This window comes from Myxocyprinus asiaticus, chromosome 25 (genome assembly GCF_019703515.2).
Source record: "Myxocyprinus asiaticus isolate MX2 ecotype Aquarium Trade chromosome 25, UBuf_Myxa_2, whole genome shotgun sequence".
Lineage (NCBI taxonomy): Eukaryota > Metazoa > Chordata > Actinopteri > Cypriniformes > Catostomidae > Myxocyprinus > Myxocyprinus asiaticus.
In genome coordinates, this window is record NC_059368.1 from 32,267,621 (window position 1) to 32,286,300 (window position 18,680).

Genomic DNA, 18,680 nt, shown 5'->3' on the forward strand with positions numbered 1-18,680 from the left:
CAGGTACAGACACAAAGAAACAGCAAACACTCTCACACAATCAAAGTAACAATGCCCAGATAGTGAGACAGTGACAGAAAGAGTTGAAGGACGGTATGCACTGAAATACAACAATGATTCTCCATTTATGGATAAGAAAGTTATCACTACTTGGAATGTGAAAATCTCTATATTTTCATAATTGACCAGTTGCTACGTTGTCTGAATGAGTTTTCCAAGACAAATTTATGTAATACAACCGACAGAACTCTCCATACAGCCCCCGCTAGTTTTTATGCTGTGTTCAATAAATCTGTGGAAATGATATGTCTGGAATAGCAGTTGGTATAGAAGCGGACAGAGTATTTTTCCTCAGATTGTTTGCCTCTTTCTTTGAGGCAAAATCTCTCTTCTCCAAAATAAGCAGACACTTCACGAGGAGATTATTTTGGTCCGTACCGTGGTCCTATTGCACCATCAACTTGAGTAAAGGCGGCAGCTGTTTATAACTCTAACTAGGTAACAACTCAAGAAGACATCAGCTTCAATTAAAGTATTCATCTCTTTGGATTTACCACCAAAACTTTCTGCACAGAACGACACTTGTGGTTGTCAGCCACGGATGCACTGAATGTGCAATGATGTGACGAATGCTAGCGTTTGTCTGTCGCGAGCCTGCGGATGTGTTGCAAGAGATATGAAGAATATGAGCTGCTCTATGAAGGGAATTTATTTGGACACAAGCAGGTATGAGAAATGCATTTTATCATAATACTGTAATTGAGATCGGGAGCCTGCGAAGACGTGAATTATACATCATCACATGCGCATAACCTCCGCGATTTGGTAAGATTGCATTCATATTAGCAGCAATAGTGTTAACGTGAATTGTAAATCAGACAACGTTTTCAAGTGTTCTCGGGTACGGTTCCCGGGTGCGCACCCGAGTTCGGAAAACTAGTGCCCGACCGATTTATCAGTCGGCAAATATTAGTAAATTAGTAAAGTAAAATAAACAACTTCCATCTTTTACTCTCCGTGACAACGAGTTTATAGCTAACTAGCTAACCACATAGCAACGTTCATACCTTGTCAGCTGAGTAGAAACTAATGTGTAAACATGTATTCACCAAATTGTTTTGATCAGGATTCACAGTTTGGTACCCCCTTCAACCGAACAATTCCAGTCGTTGCATTTATAAAATGTAATATTTAAAAGACTGGTTTTCCCCCGTTGAAAGTTTCCCCTGAATTTGTATAGCAGAATACGGTGTTACACTGCTACCGCTGTTTATCTTTTATTCGGCAGGTGTAAATGCTTGTTGTTTTACAACCTGCCAACAACTGACTGGCAGTATTAATAAAGTCACCATTTGACTGATACTAAACAGTACTACTGATATTTATTTAGTGTTCATTTCTAGAATTTGCTGACAATATATACAAATATTTGTTTAAGAAAGCAGCCTGCTGAGTACCTTTGCATAGTCATATCACTGCAAAATCCACACAGAAAAGGTCTGTTTTCATTCCAGCTCAAAAATTAACTTTATCGGCCACCATATCGGTAATCGGTGAAGTTTCCCCCTCTAAAATCGTTATCGGTCTCAAAAATTCCATAGCGGCCGGGCTCTAGTCGCAACATCCAAACAAACCAAACTTTGGCATCATTTGAACCCAGGTGTGCACCAAAAGTGCTAGTGTGAAAGCACCCTGAGCCTACACTGTAATAAGACCTGCCAAAAGTTTTCATAAAGACTAAATAATAATAAATATGACACCAGGACATTTTGGAATAAGGTTAGAAGGTCCAGAAAAATGTAGCAAGACCTTCTGGTAGGGAAGGGCAATATGACTGTATATACTGTGCAATGGTTGAAATGTGTCAAATGATAGATATTTAGCTTAAGCCTACTGTTTTACCATAGTTGCTATATTGGCAATGCTATCAGTGAGCTAAATTGCGGGCAGAGCTGGGCGAAATACTGAATATTAAGAACATATTCACAATGATGTGCTTTTTATTTGGTCATGAAGTTTCTCAAAAGAGTGAGTCATTGGATTAGTTTACCCATTTTAGCACACCAGTTACACCCGATTTACACTCCAAGTGATTGTTGTGACGTAGGCCTAACAAAACTAAATCGCTTCCACCATAATCACCAATGAGCATGTTTACATGCACACCAATACACTGATAACTCCCAAAAGTCAGGCCATTAAAAAAATTCAATGCAAGAAGCCCGCATTTACATGATAATTGAAATCATCTGGTTATTCTTTGCTTTAGAAGTCAAAACGTAATCAACTTTTGCGCAAACTGGATAGCTGGTAAGAACACCAGGAAAGGTGTTTACATGAAACAAGAAATAATGGGCACAAATCTAAGTGTGCCGATCGGTTTACGCTTAAACATTTTGTGACCTTACACACTGTCGGCTTATAAAGCATAATCGGTGTAATATTGCGCATTTAAACACACTCAATGTTTATGTCACAGGTGTAGACAGCTTCAATGATCACCTGGTTGACAGATGTTTCTGGATCTTGTGGTTTCTGCTGTCTGTGAACTCCCCTTTAAGAATTTAGCTCAGCGTAGAGGAACACAAACTCTCAGTGACCCAAATCTGTATGTTCTCTCAGAGGTCACTAGGGCAAGGTGTGCGGCAACATGTGTGTGAGAGAGTCATTTAAAAACTCAACAGGATTGAGGTTGCACCCGTCATTAGGGATGTGCAAAACTACACATTTCCAAAATTGACAAGTTATGGGTTGTCTTCAATGGCTAGTTGGTCTTCTAGGGGTTAGTTCATAATTTTTTTTTTACAATTCTCTCATTATTTACTCACCTTCATGCCATCCAAGATGTGTATGACTTTCTTCAACAGAACACAAGCAAAGAATAAGAATATCTCAGCTCTGTAGGTCTATAAAATGCATGTGGATGGTAATCAGTTCTTTAAAGCTCCAAAAAGAAAAGACAATCGTTGTAAAAGTAATGCATTTGCTTTAGAAGAATTTAACTATGCTTTTTGGAGCTTTACGTTGTTGATCACCATCCACTTGGATTGTATGGACCTTCAGAGCTATTCTTCTAAAAGTCTTTGTGTTCTTCTGAAGAACGAAAGTCATACACATCTGGGATGGCATCAGAGTGAGTAAAAAAATGAGAGAATTGTAAAAACAAATTATGAACTAACCTTTTTGGGTAAATTATTCCTTTAAGGAAGCATATTTAGGCTAGTTTTTTAGTGATATGTGGGCGCTAATGCTGCATTCCAGACAACTCGGAACTCAGGATTTCCCCACTTCTGACATGAAAATAATAACTGGAACGCCGCCTGAAGTCAGACATCTGACTTGTGAACTCAGGGTAGATCGATGAACCCCGACTTCAGCGAGTAGCGTCATTTTATGTTATTTCCCAAGATGGTGTGACCTCAGAGCATAAAACGGAGCTGGGTTTTTTGAAGCATAAATGCACTCCTATAATAAAAGTAACTGACAGATATTCAACAAATAAATAGACTAAATATCATTTTATTAAATCTACTGGGGTTGGGTAAAAATACACAGTATATTTAGATTAATAATGCTTGCAGAATAGTGGTAATGCAGATACATAGCTGAACGTTAAAATACATTTCATAAATTCCACGAAAATGCCCATTCTGGTGAGGTATTAATGGAAACGACCTTGAGCTACATCTTATCCAATTATCGTGAGAGCGGCAATTCAAAGAGTAATTTGCATGCCGATTGTTTGCGCTGAAAACAGACATGCTGCTGAAACTTCTTAAGTCGGCGCCACACTAGCTGATTTTTCCAGTGATTGTCAGGTGTGAGTCCTTAACATAATCGCATGCTAGCAGGTGAGAGACGGAGCGCACATTAGTGTCTACCAGCGGGAGGTGTTAATCACTTGACTGTCGGGACTCCCTGCTGAGATAAAGGCCCAAACCTACTCTACGCAAGTACGTGAACGCAGACGCACCTTGCTACGCAAGCTCGATTTCACACATTGTTGTGTTGTGAAATGTGTCAGCGCTCAATTCATAACACAACGCAAGTACGCGCTGCATTATCAGCATTGCCGCAAGAGGCACCAGTGCGGATTGTTCTTCTTTCAATCAACAACTGTCATGATGGACTCGGGCAGCAATTTGAGTTGAAACTTATATACGGCTTTTAGTTCCCAGTCCATTCAAACGAACTTGTTTTTTCTCCATGTCTCTCCCCACTCCTCAACTATCGACTCATCTACCACATCCGGGCTGCATCTGAAAACGTAGGCAGCTGAATTACATGAGATGTAACAGTTTTGAGATGACATCAACAATAATTTGAAAATAAAATAAAAAACCTCTGGATATGGCCAAGTGTGATCATTAAACAGCAGAATGATGTAATTTAATTAAATATTATACAGTCACATGCGCTGCATGCTACAGAATGAACAAGAGGTGCCGCTCTGTTCTGTCATCCGCTTCACACACACGCACGCGCACACACTCACACAAACGCAACGCACACTACTGGTGCACATGCAGTGTTTATAGTATAAACGGCTGTTAACACTTAAATTAACTCCTCCGGTGCAGCTCTGAGATTTCAGCTTGAGAGTCGCGACGGGATTATCCCAGCATTAATGGGAAGCTTGCTATAACTAACTCGTCTAAAACAGGAAGAACTTAAAGGTCTGTCAAAATAAAAGCTCTATTCAAATGGATGCGTGAAATTGAAGAAAGAAAAATATAACTACTGTATAAAAATGTAATATTCAAAAAAAGTCGCAATAATACTCAATAAAATTCTATAATATGAAATGTTTTTTTTTTTATATTATTATTATTATTATTTGTAAGCAATATCACAAGTGTTTTATCAGCATGTAGTGATTCAGCCATAGCAGCCTTGTGCCATAGGTAATCAGATTTTTTTTCATTAATGTTTTCAATAATTCTCTGAAGCTCTGTTGTGCAGCATTTTATTTTACCATAGCCAAAATGTTGGTATCGTAGCTAGGAATCTGCCAGACTAGTCGACTAAACGGTTCTGATGCTGCTAGTCGACACTGGAATCACTAGTCGGTTAATATTTCCCCCATTAAATTCATGATAATTTTTACACATTTACGTTTGGCTTTATATATTTTACAGAGGCTGCGCTTAAATTACTATCATATTATTGTTACATATTTTAAATAGAATTAATAACACAAATATTATTTAAACAAGAGGATATCTGGAGCAGATACAGAGTTTAATTTCACCTCAGGCTGCGCGTGCGTCTTCCCTCTCTCACTCGCGGCGCATGCAGGAAAATGTCCTCTCGCTAGTCAAGCAAACTCAGCAAAGTAGTTATGAAATCACTTCGGTGGTGGTGCGGGAATCGGATTTCCAAACGTTTGAAAGTCCCTATGGATGTTTTCACATTTGAGTCTCCTTCACATCTGTGCATGCTTGTTTTTTGTTTTTTTTTACATCGTAACTGTTATTGGTTAACGTTCTTTACCGAACAGCTGTCACATTAGATCAATGGCTAATGCAGAACTGCATGTCGTGAAATACACGCAACTTTTCAGTGCATTTTCTTCTCATAGATTTCACTTAGTCTACCTGTTAATTATTTTTATACCAGACTGTTTTACCTGACTGTTTTAATACTTTTACACGGTGAATTCTGTTTAGAACAGGCTAGGTTGCTCTATTGGTCCTGCACTATTCATTCAATTGTTTTCAATAAATATGCCGTTGATATAAAACGTTGATTCAGTGAATGCGTGTCATGTTCTATATTTAAAATGTACAATGATCATAATTCAAGGCGAGCACGTCGCAGAAAAAAATGCCCCTTTTCAGTGGAATTTAGCTTTGGATTTGGAATAGATTAAGTATTTTAAATGGGTCGCATAACTACATTTTGTTTTACTGTTTTCTGAAGGTTCGACTTAAAAATTTCCGTTTAAACGTCAGTGAAATTATTCGTTCAGCACATCCCTAATCGGAGCAACCCTAGTATCGATACCCTGCTATAAAAACTAGAAATGTTGTTCTCACACACAAGAGACCCATGCATAATCACAGCAAAATTGCTAACAGTAAGTTTGACAGAATTTATCTAGAAATGTACTGCCATAATCAGAATTCAAAAATGGTGTGTCACGCTCCGTTACCACAGACAAAAACCATGCAATTTTTTTATCAATAATGATGACGTGCTTTTGTTGTGTCTGGACGCAGATGTGGGCTTCATATGAGCTTCAGCGGAGGTAAATACATTATATTTGTGTCTGTTCCTCACACAAAACTATCATATGATTTCAGAAGACTTGGATTTTAGCACAAAAGTCACATGGACTACTTTAATGCTTTTTTTGTTTTTTTGTTTTCATTTTAGATGTCAGCTCCAGAAATGAGGGGAAAAGGACAAAAAAAAAAACAGCATTGTTGTACTCCCTTCCTGATAGCAACCATTATGAATTCACTCTTCTATCTTTTTATGTTTTGTCTCTCAAACTGACAATCTCAGAACAATGTTTCATTGTCTGCCTGTGTGTGAAGAGGAGCAACAGCTGCGTCAAAACAAACAGCTGCATCACATCTGCAACCCACGCTCCTCCTCAGTTGTTATCTTCTGTCTTGTCATAGTACCGCCCCTAAAGGCTTCTTACACCTAAAGCCTACTGTACACGACACTACTCAAGCTCGTCTCCTCTGATGTTTTGAGTCAGCAACAGGTCTGCAACAAGAACTCCCAGATTGATACCAGCCCTAGTACCTCAGTATCGATACTAAAATCAACAAATAAAAAGCCTCAGATCTTTGATGAAATTATACAGAAAATGACGATTAAAAGAACAGCATAAAGTCTCACAGATACAAATTATGCGTTTTCCGTTTTCATTTTTCTGGATTCCATGTTAAATGTTTTAATTTAATGTTATGATCAAATGATGTTTAATCAAATTGATACATACAGCTTTAATCAAATAAAAATATTATAATTATTTTATTATTATTATTTGAACGGTCGTTTATTGTGCGCAACATTGTACACTTGTGATTAGATCACAGACACACGCACACCGCACGGGACACTCGACAAACATTTTGGGTAAAATACTCAGTTTGTATCATATTAAACTGCTATTTATCGATACTTTTCAGTATTGAATGGATTATAAGTATATTTATAATCAAACTTTCTCTCGCTTTGTCTGCCATCTTGGACATATTATTCCACCGAGCTCAACACGGTGCATTCTGTGATCGCCTTCCCGGGAAGGGATACATCTGATGCTACCTTAGAATTTGGCCAAAACAAGATATCTTAAGAGGCAGAATAATTAAGATACCTACCTTTTGGAACAGCCTTCACGTCGGGAGCATGCCTATGATGACTTACAATGCTGTCTCCGGAGGACGCTCACTAGGTTTTGGAACAGACCCAGGGTTACAGTCGAGGATTAATGGTCATGTAGTTAACACATCCAGTCTGCAATCAGTTATATATAGGGATGGGACACTATGGTTCTCATGATTCGGTTCGATATACGATATGAGGTTCACGATTAAATATAAATCGAATCTTTTATGACAGAAAATGGTGTTTATTTTATTTATTTATTTTGGAAAAATGCTTGCACAAAATGCAGATAATAACTTATTATAAAGATAAAGTTCTTTAATACAAAATATAAATGCTTAAAGTTCAAATGTATATGAAAAAAAAGTAAAATATCCTTCAAAAATAGTGGGCTACATTTAGGCTAATCAGGTGCAGAACAAGCAATAGAACTGAACAGAACCTGGCCTGAAAAAGTAAGTGAAAGTGTATATTTGTTTTTTAATTGTTTGTCATCATATTATAATCACAATTATTATTATTTTTTGTTTTTTTAAATATACAAGTTCTACATTCTATCAATTAATATTATATTGTGAACTTGTATATATAATGATATGAGCGGTCAATGTTTGAAATATGTACAATTTATAAGTAATCAGAGGTGGGTAGAGTAGTCAAAAACTGTACAAGTAAAAGTACAATTAATAAAAATAAAAAATAAATTATAAATTACTCAGTACAAGTAAAAGTTCTAACATAAACAATTACTTAAGTAAGAGTAATAAAGTATCCAATTAAAAGAGTACTCAAGTAGTAAATCGTTACTTTCAAAAATGACATAAATGGACATTAACTCCCCTACATTACATTACATAATACACATTTAACATGTATTACAGAATTATTATTTTCATAATTATTATTATTATTTTTATTAATAAATGGCAATTCTGTCATCATTCACCATCATGTTGTTCCAAACCTGTGTGACCATGCAACACAGTAAGGAGATATTAGACAGAATGTTAGCCTTGTTATTTTTTTCTCCATATTTTGAAAGTGAATGGTGAATGAGACAGTCAGTCCCTAACATTCTGTCTAACATCTTTTATGTTCCACAGAATACAGAAGGTCACATGGGTTTGGAACAACATGAGGGTAGGGAAATGATGACAGAATATTAAATTATGGCTGAGCTATCTCTTTAAAGGAATTGTTCACCCAAAAAATGAAAATTCTCTCACCATTTACTCACCCTCATGCCATCCCAGATGTGTAAGACTTCCTTTCTTCTGCAGAACAAAAATGAAGATTTTTAGAAGAATATATCAGCTCTGTAGGTCAGTACAATGCAAGTGAATGGGTGGCAAAATTTTGATGCACCAAAAAGGAATAATAAAATTAATCCATATGACTCCAGTAGTTAAATCCACATCTTCTGAAGTGATATGATAGGTGTGGGTGAGAAACAAATCAATATTCAAGTAATTTTTTGCAAGAAATTCTTCTCCCTGCCCAGCAGGGGGCGATATGCAGAGAAGAATGTGAATCACCAAAAACACAAGAAGAATGTGAAAGTGATCTGCTCCTCATCCACACCTATCATCGCTTCTGAAGATATTGATTTAACCACTGGAGTCTTATGGATTACTTTTATGCTGATTTATGTGATTTATTTTTTAGCACCCATTCACTTGCATTGTATGGACCAAAAGAGCTGAGAAATTCTTCTAAAAATCTTAATTTGTGTTCAGTAGAAGAAAGAAAGTCATACATATCTGGGGTGGCATAAGGGTGAGTAAATGATGAGAATTTTCATTTTTGGGTGAAATATCTCTTTAAGGGCTCTTGTCAGATCAGGATTAATTTGTCAACAAGAAGAGGTTTAGAAACATTTCTAGTAATTTTTACGGTGAAAACATGAACAATGTTCCACATGGGCATTATATATAATGCTGAAATATAAACCAAAGTAAGATCATGTTTTATTAATGCCTACCTTTGCTATTTCATAACTTTTAGTTCTTAGTTCAGTATAGTTACAGTTTTGAGTGTCAAAAGAATTTGGATCATCAGTTCTGTACACAGTACCGCTACTCCCTAAACGCAGATCACGCAGCCTGCAAAGGGCACAACGCACAGAAATGCTCGCGCTCCAGTTGTTAATTACACGTTCGTCAGAGCAAAAGGCATTTACACTTAACGTGGATGTTTACATGGATTTATACTGTTAATCAGCCCAAAGTAGCTGTGATAGTTTCCAGAACCCTCGCGTGGGTGAGGGGTAAACGCGTAAATACTGCTCATGACATGTGGGACGCAGAACAAAGCGCACTGATATATTGCTGCAGATTTTAAAATGTAAATTTAAAAACTGATGTGACAAGAGCCCATATTTACAAAATCACCCTGAAAATGACCATCACCATGACAGAAAAACCTGAGTTATTATTAAGAGCCACAACTTACCTTGACGTGCTGCCTTAAGTTGCAGCTTCAATTTTAATCTTGAAATATCCGCTTGTCTTGGTGTAAAATGAAGGCATTGCATGACGAAGCTATTCTTTTTTTCACTGTGCAGAGCAAAGAAAGTGTTTCACTAATTTAGAAGAGTTTGATGCTGCAGCAGTAACTACATTTCCATCCAAGGGTTTTTTGCACAAAAAGTTTTAGCACATCAAAATAAAGCTGATGGAAATGCAAATTAATTGCTAAAATTTCACTAGTGTCGACATAATATTTTTCCGTTTAACTCTAGCGCATAAACTCTATGTCGATACTTCAAATGTCACAAAAAACTGGTTTGGAAACACTTTTAGTCGAGAAAATTGCCATTAACGCAAAAATATAGTGTCACATGACAGAATTTGCCCCATTCGTTAGCCAGTGTTAATCATGTCGACAAGGTATACATCCATAAAAGCCCATTTATTGTACGTGATTATGGGTTGATCTTAACGGCATATAGATCCGATGCTGCAAACATGACACTTCCAGAAGTGCCAACACAAATATCTCATATCATTCACATCAACAAGTGCACGGAGAACAAATTAATGGCCACCGTTTGTGATTAATTTAATCGCAGTAGACATACGTTAATTTATTAAAGTTGCTTTACCACACCATTCAAAATAATAGATGGCAGTCATGGAATTAGCCCACAATACAACAAAAAAAAACATATCATTTCTGTGCACAAAGATGTTTTAAATGAAAAAGAAATACACAATACTAGGAGAAAAGCTTCAGTGTGTTTTTTGGAACACTAACATATAACCCAATTCTATTAAATTATTGTTTAGCATACTTTTGAAAAAATGATGGCAAAATTCCCTGTATTCAATTAAATTACCAAACGAAAAATGCATTAAGAAAAAATAAAAAAAAATTACCAAACCAAAAAAAAAAAATATATATATATATTTTTAGACCTATATATGCCTTTTCTTTACACAAACTTAAATTAGCCGTACCCTGTTCTGTAGATGAATAAAATCGTCTGAATTAAATTTTCAACACTTCAAGACTATAAACTATCAGAACTATTTGTCCAATGCTGAGTTCACTTTCAGAAAACGAGCTTTTGAAACTTTTAAAACTTTTAAATATTTTAAATCTAACCCTTTTTACCTCGGATCGTATTTGCTGAGCTTCTTCAGAAAATGTAAATTGCATTATGACACTAAAATTAATTTTAGATGACAATCAAGTTCAGTTGGTCGTTAAAAGTTGCTGGACAAATATGCGGGACATAATGCAGTTGTGATGGCGATGCTTTAGACGATTGTTCAAAATAGCCTATTGAATATCAGGAATGTATCATATGTAAACCCTGATATTACACTGCATCAGTTTTTCTTTAATAGCTGTGCACACAGCATATACACATCGATGGATGGTCCTTATACTAAGACTGAAAGCTCCCCCACTACTTGGTGCCGGTTGCCAGCTTGAACAGGGCCATGACGATTCACTTTCGGGTCGGAACCGGTGGCAACCTGCGATAGGCACAACATTAGGACCAATATTACAGTCCTATCAGAAGGGCAACTGTTCCCTTTTGATTGCAATTCCTCTTCTTCTGATTGCATTTATTTGTGAATTAAATTAATTTCAATTAATTGTCTCCATACTCTCCCCATTTTACCAAAACTTCAGAGGAAAACAAATAGGGACATCTGGGAGGCGAATTAGCGATAAACACACATTTGGTGGTGGCTCAGCGGTTAAGGCTCTGGGTTACTGATCAGAAGATCAGGGGTTCAAGCCCCAGCACCACCAAGATGCCACTGTTGGGCCCTTGAGCAAGGCCCTTGACCCTATCTGCTCCAGGGGTGCCGTATCATGGCTGACCCTGCACTCTGACCCCAGCTTAGCTGGGATATGTGAAAAAAAGAATTTCACTGTATATGTGCAAACGTATAATGTGTGATAAATAAATACAATAAAAAATTAATTTTAAAAAAATTAATTAAAACAACAGACAGCAGATCTTCACAAGTGCAGAGTCACACACAGAGACACTAAAACAATCACACAATCTCACTCAAAGCATCACAAACCTACTTAGTGGCTCAGAAAGGATGTGTAATTGCCTCAAAACATTGAACTGAACTGACTAAATATAAAAAACACATTGTTCTCCACATGTTTGTGTGTGTGTGTTCACAGCCTGCCTATTCCTCCTCACATAGGACAAAGATTTGCTCACAGCGTTTGAATCTCTCTGCAGGATATGGGTAACTCCGGACTTGTTTGGGCGAATGTCTGAGGCTTTGAGCAACGTGTCCAAGCAGAGATAAACTAAAAGCCCCAGAGGCACAACCAGAAAACGCCTGACTGAAAAAGACAGCGCACTTGAAAGGCCATTATGAAGCAAAGATAAAAAATAAAGATGGATACAAGACATTTACTATCTTCCCATAGCTTCAGCGCTTAATGCAAATGAGCAATGCAGGATGTTAAGTTGTTCACAAAACAATTCTATGCAAAAAAAAAACAAAAAACATTTACACTCTAAAAGTGACAAAGAGAGATAAATAAGGTAGGTTATTTTTTTTTATTATTATTTCTCTTCAAAATACATGTCTTCTCACAAGGGGAAACCAGTCATATGCGTGTTTTTGTGTGTCTGTGTGATGCCCTTTTAGTCCTCTCTGGCTCCAGTGCTTCAATTAAACACTGAGAGAAAAAGAAAACAGGTATTGTCTAAATTTGCATATTATCCATCCTAAATGGTATGCAAGATCCTAGATGGTAAGTGCATCCCAAATTGGGGCATCCCCAATGTTAAGAGTACACTTGGGAAAATTTTGTTTTAAATAAAATAAATTGTTGGCTCAACAACTATAACGTATTAAACAGCTTCAACACAGAAATGTAAATATTCATAAGATTTTATATTTACTTAATTTCCATTCATGTGTACAACACACTTTTAAACCTACTCTAAAAGTAAAAACATTTCCAAAAAGTTCCTCAAGTAAATGTAACTGAGTAAATGTACTGCATTACTACCCACCTCTGCAAGTAATAACATTGAGTTTACATTCATTTATATAACAAGTGCTAAAACGGTCACTTTAAAGGAATATTCCAGGTTCAACACAAGTTAAGCTCAATTGACAGTTTTTGTGGCATAATATTGATTACCACAAAAAAAAAAAATTTACTCGTCCCTCCTTTTCTTTAAAAAAAAAAAAAAGCACAAATTTAGGTTACAGTGCAGGCACTTACAATGGAAGTGAATGTGGCTTATTTTTGGAGGATTTAAAAAGGCAAAAATGTGAAGCGTATAAGCACTTATATAAAATTATAATACTAATATCATTATAATTCTTGTTAAATCATATATCTGAGCTGTAAAGTTGTTTAAATCGTAATGTTTAGTCATTTTAGGATTTTAGGGTTTGTTGACTACATCGTCATGGCAACAAAGGTGTAAATTTGTTATAACTTTACACAAAAAAAGTGTAGTAAGCAATTCTATCACACTAAAATCATATTAACATGTTTATTGTGTCTTGTGGCTATATTTTTGAAAAAGTATTTTAACGTTCAAAAATTGGCCCCCATTCACTTCCATTTGTAAGTGCCTCACTGTCAACCTCATTTTAGCTATTTATTTATTTATTTTTTAAAGGAAGGGCAGGTAAAAATATATTGTTGTGGTAATCAATATTATGCCACAAACGTTGTTGATTGATCTTAACTTGTACTGAACCCGGAATATTCCTTTAAGGTTTTAAGTTCTAATAACTCAAAAGAACTCAAGTACAGAACTGAGGTTGTGGCTGTTTCGTGTAAAGTCACCATTAGGGTGATAAATGTTCCCTTTGGTGAAATGGTATCCTGTTCAATCCATGTAATTTTTCCTTGTGCATGTGAATGCACACATGTACTTTAAGCGCTTTTTTTGGGGAATCAAGTTTAATGACGGACCTCAGTCATTATTATCTTAAGAGACCATGAAATTAAGTAGAAACAGTGATATAAATCAAACAACTTGCTAATATTTGTTAGGCTAAATCTCATTCTTGTGACATTTCTTTTAAATAAATAAAGTTGAATGAACTGATACATTTGTGTATATCTAACAAAGTCTTTCTAGTTGTGCTGACATAAAATGACGAAGTTAAATTTACTTCAAAAGCGTGATGCAAAAAAACCATTAAACAGGCAACGTGCACCACAAGATACATACTCTTTAGTTACTTATGGGGGTATGAGAGAATTTCTAACCCAATCATTTATCGTAGTTGGGTCTGTTTTAAGTATATGGGTCACATGACTTGGTACAAATTTTCTGTGATCATTAAGTCAGCCTGACCTAAATCCAACATGGCCGCCCATGGTGCAGGACAAATTGACTTTGTGATAATTATATATTAATCTTACTTTTCAGAAGGAAAGAAAACCCCAATAAAACTGCTAATAATAATTGTGAACATTGTCTTAAGATGTGGAAGAAGAAAATGAAGTAATTTGTTGTTCATGCTGTTATTTAGCACATTTTGAAGTGGCCGTATCCTTTGAGATTGGTTGCCATATTGAGGGAAGAAAAAGGGTTAATCCACAATATTACACATACACATTTATTACATCTACATGTCATACATGCAACTTTAAAGCTAAATTTTTCTCAGTTTTTTACACACACACAATATGTTTTAAGAGGGGAAGTCAGAACTCATCACTTTTTGCATCAAATAAAACAGAAACACTGATGACTTTGACTTTTTTGTACAGTTGAAGTCAGAAGTTTACATACAGTTAGGTTTAAGTCATTAAAACTAATTTTTTAACCACTCCACAGATTTCATATTAGCAAACTATAGTTTTGGCAAGTCGTTTAGGACATCTACTCTGTGCATGACAAGTAATTTTTCCAACAATTGTTTACAGACAGATTGTTTCACTTTTAATTGACTATATCACAATTCCAGCGGGTCAGAAGTTTACATACACTAAGTTAACTGTACCTTTAAGCAGCTTGGAAAATTCCAGAAAATGATGTCAAGCCTTTAGGCAATTATCCAATTAGCTTCTGATTGGCTAACTGGAGTCAAATGGAGGTGTACCTGTGGATGTATTTTAAGGCCTACCTTCAAACTCAGTGCCTCTTTGCTTGACATCATGGGAAAATCTAAAGAAATCAGCCAAGACCTCAGAAAATTGTTTTTTGATCTCCACAATTCTGGTTCATCCTTGGGAGCAATTTCCAAACGCCTGAAGGTACCACGTTTATCTATACAAACAATAGTTTGCAAGTAAAAACACCATGGGACCATGCAGCCATCATACCGCTCAGGAAGGAGACTCATTCTGTCTCCTAGAGATATACGAAGTTTGGTGCAAAAAGTGCAAATCAATCCCAGAACAACTGCAAAGGACCTTGTGAAGATGGAGGAAACAGGTATCTATATCCACAGTAAAACAAGTCATATCGACATAACCTGAAAGGTTGCTCAGCAAGGAAGAAGCAACTGCTCCAAAACCACCATAAAAAAGCCAGCCTACAGTTTGCATGTGCACATGGGGACAAAGATCTTACATTTTGGAGAAATGTCCTCTGGTCTAATGAAACAAAAATGTAACTGTTTGGCCATAATGACCATCGTTATGTTTAAAGGAAAAAGGGTGAGGCTTGCAAGCCGAAGAACACCATCCCAACCGTGAAGCATGGGGGTGGCAGCATGATATTGTGGGGGTGCTTTGCTGCAGGAGGGACTGGTGCACTTCACAAAATAGATGGCATCATGAGGAAGGAAAATTATGTGGATATATTGAAGCAACATCTCAAGACATCAGCCAGGAAGTTAAAGCTCGGTCGCAAATGGGTCTTCCAAATGGACAGTGACCCCAAGCATACCCCCAAAGTTGTGGCAAAATGGCTTAAGGACAACAAAGTCAAGGTATTGGAGTGGCCATCACAAAGCCCTGACCTCAATCCAATCGAAAATTTGTGGGCAGAACTGAAAAAGCATGTGCGAGCAAGGAGGCCTACAAACCTGACTCAGTTACACCAGTTCTGTCTGGAGGAATGGGCCAATATTCCAGCAACTTATTGTGAGAAGCTTGTGGAAGGCTACCCAAAACGTTTGACCCAAGTTAAACAATTTGAAGGCAATGCTACCAAATACTAACAAAGTGTATTTAAACTTCTTACCCACTGGGAATGTGATGAAAGAAATAAAAGCTGAAATAAATCACTCTCTCTACTATTATTCTGACATTTCACATTCTTAACATAAAATAGAGATCCTAACTGAATTAAGACAGGGAATGTTTTCTACGATTAAATGTCAGGAATTGTGAAAAACTGAGTTTAAATGTATTTGGCTAAAGTGTATGTAAATTTCTGACTTCAACTGTACCTTAATAGGGCAACATATCCTGGGAGATACAACTCCAATAAAATCCAAAATATCTGGATATAAAATATCTTGGATATCTGTTACTAAAGTCCAAATGATATAAAAAGTGCTTTAACTTTTTTAAAGTTCTGATAATCATTTTCACACAGCCAATATCCTAATACAAAACTGCTGTACTGGCTTGAGCTCTGTAGAGAGGATGCAAATGTTATGAAGAACATTCTGAAGTCCATACACATTGCATGACCTACAATTCTGTGGGCGTACACATACTGAGGCTCTGGCAAAAAACTGAAGTGGCCTAATGAACTGCACACTTCTCTAATGGTAAAGTGTGAAGAACCCAACACAGAGAAGACTAATCACACACAAAGCAAGCTGTTGAGGGTATTATGTGCAGTGGACTGAACACAGGTGAACAGATTGGAGGATAATCTACCAGGGACAGAGTGAAACAGAGAGAGAATACATACACATGTATAGGCAAAATCATACAACAATATAGAACAGAAATATTCAAAGAAGATAGAAGATGAGTGATGCAGCTATCAGAAAAAAAGAACGAGGAAGACAAAAGATAGGGAAAATGATAGAGGAACGAAGAAACGAGAGCACAAGGACAGTCCAAGTTTATAATCTCAATATGGCAGACAACAGAGAGGCTCATGGGAGAGAGCTGTGACTTAGCCACAGGCCTTTCTGAGTCACTGCACTGTTCAGCGTCATACTGCATACCCTGTAGACATATATCCATGTCTGCAAATGTTTGGGAGCCTAATCGACATCGCAAAGACAGGCCATGTAAACGATCTAAATGTTAATATGTTCTGGCGCCCGTACACCAACAGATCAGTCAACACAAGATAGACATGTTATTGGTAAAACAGAGTCTGCCTGCTCTGTCTGCATGTAGAGCAGTTATAAGTGACATTCAGCTCCATTATGAGCACCAATAGCAAGCCTGATGCTGACTTTACTGTACAATCTCCTGTAGCCAGGCTGTTGACTGTCAGCACAAAGTCGGGTCCACATGGCAGCTTATTCTGGCCAAGAACTGCCTTACTGGACAGGAAGGTGCCACCCGACAAACGTGACCAAGGGATTGTTTTGTACATGATTTAGGGCAGCACGATTATGACAAAAATCATAATTGACGATTATTGCCCTTGATACTGTAATCACAATAATTAATGATGATTAACAGATTAAACTACTGTAAGGTCACTAAGCAGGCAACCGCGCTTCCGGGTTCTTCAGAAAGCAGGTGGTTATGGGCTGCAGATTATTTTAAACATTAAATACTGTAATATTATTTGCTAATGTTACTAAAGGTTATTATAAAGGTATATCTATTATTTACAGTGAAGGAATTTATGTAGGTTCTTTCTGAACTATTAACAAAACTAGGTTTAACTTCAGTCAATACCTCAAAAATGTGTCATAAAAATCAAAAACTACCATCAGACATGCAATATGTGTCTTTACTGCTTAAATTATTGGTCCACATACAGTAAATAATAATATATGACATTCAATAGTCACACTGAACAGCCGATTAAACTTCCTTCCTGCATTTAAAATCCCATATTGTGATCTTGACCGCATAAAATCATCGTTAGGTCACAGCAGTTGCACTTTGGAAAGTAAGATCAGCCTGTTTGCGAGTTTGTGTGATTTATCTGCCAACAGCAGTTGTGGGTCAAATAGGCATTTATTTGAGAAGACACGATAATAATGACGATGGTCTGTGAAATTTGAAGTCCAAGACTTTTTCTATGTCCAAAACATGCAAAACTGTCTGACTTCAAAAGTCAGATAGTTGCACTGATGTATTCAGTAATAAAGCATGCAATGTACAGATCATGCAACTTTGTAAACATTGAAAAATGCCATTTTTCAAATTGAATTTATTGCTTAAATTATAACAAAAGGATGACACCTCATTTTATAAGGTTAGAATAGAAAAAAGATTGCCCCTGTAAAGGTAAAAAATGCGCCTGGAAATCAAATATGGAGTGCATCACCAGCCTGTGCCTGAGTTTGTGTCAACAGAGCAGCACCATTCACTAATGCACTGGCACTGCACATACTATATATTTACTTATAAAACACTGCCTTTTGTGATCCACAGAGCTATCACACATCTTCAAGTGGCTTTGAATAAAATGCACAAGTCATATGAACTGCTTTAATGGTGTTTTTATGGTTCTTTTATATCATTTTTGGAGATTGACAGTAACGAACATGACTAACACACAGTATCGGATTTGGATCGGGCTGGTCAGCCGATATTATACTTTCACCAATATATTTATAACGGTTGGGGATCGTTTCGCTGCTCATTTGCGGTTTGTTTACGAACAATAAATAAAACGGCGCAACATTTCACGAACTGAAAATATTCCAAATTGCTCAACTTTATTCTACAGCTTCTTTTCGAGTGTCATGTGATGTTCCTTTAGCACTAATTTT

At 36.6% G+C, this 18,680-nt stretch overlaps 1 protein-coding gene across 6 annotated transcripts in view; it reads right to left on the bottom strand.

Moving 5' to 3' along the window:
• The window catches only part of LOC127416096 (ras-specific guanine nucleotide-releasing factor RalGPS2-like), a 194,290-nt gene that overhangs the window by 152,658 nt on the left and 22,952 nt on the right, over positions 1–18,680 (bottom strand). The window contains exon 1 of one of the 6 annotated variants that reach the window (XM_051655236.1): positions 9,799–9,844. The exons of the other annotated variants lie outside the window; for them this stretch is intronic. The gene's annotated coding sequence lies outside the window, so the exon portion shown is untranslated. Of the gene's footprint in view, positions 1–9,798; positions 9,845–18,680 lie in introns of those variants that run through there. 6 annotated transcript variants of the gene reach the window in all.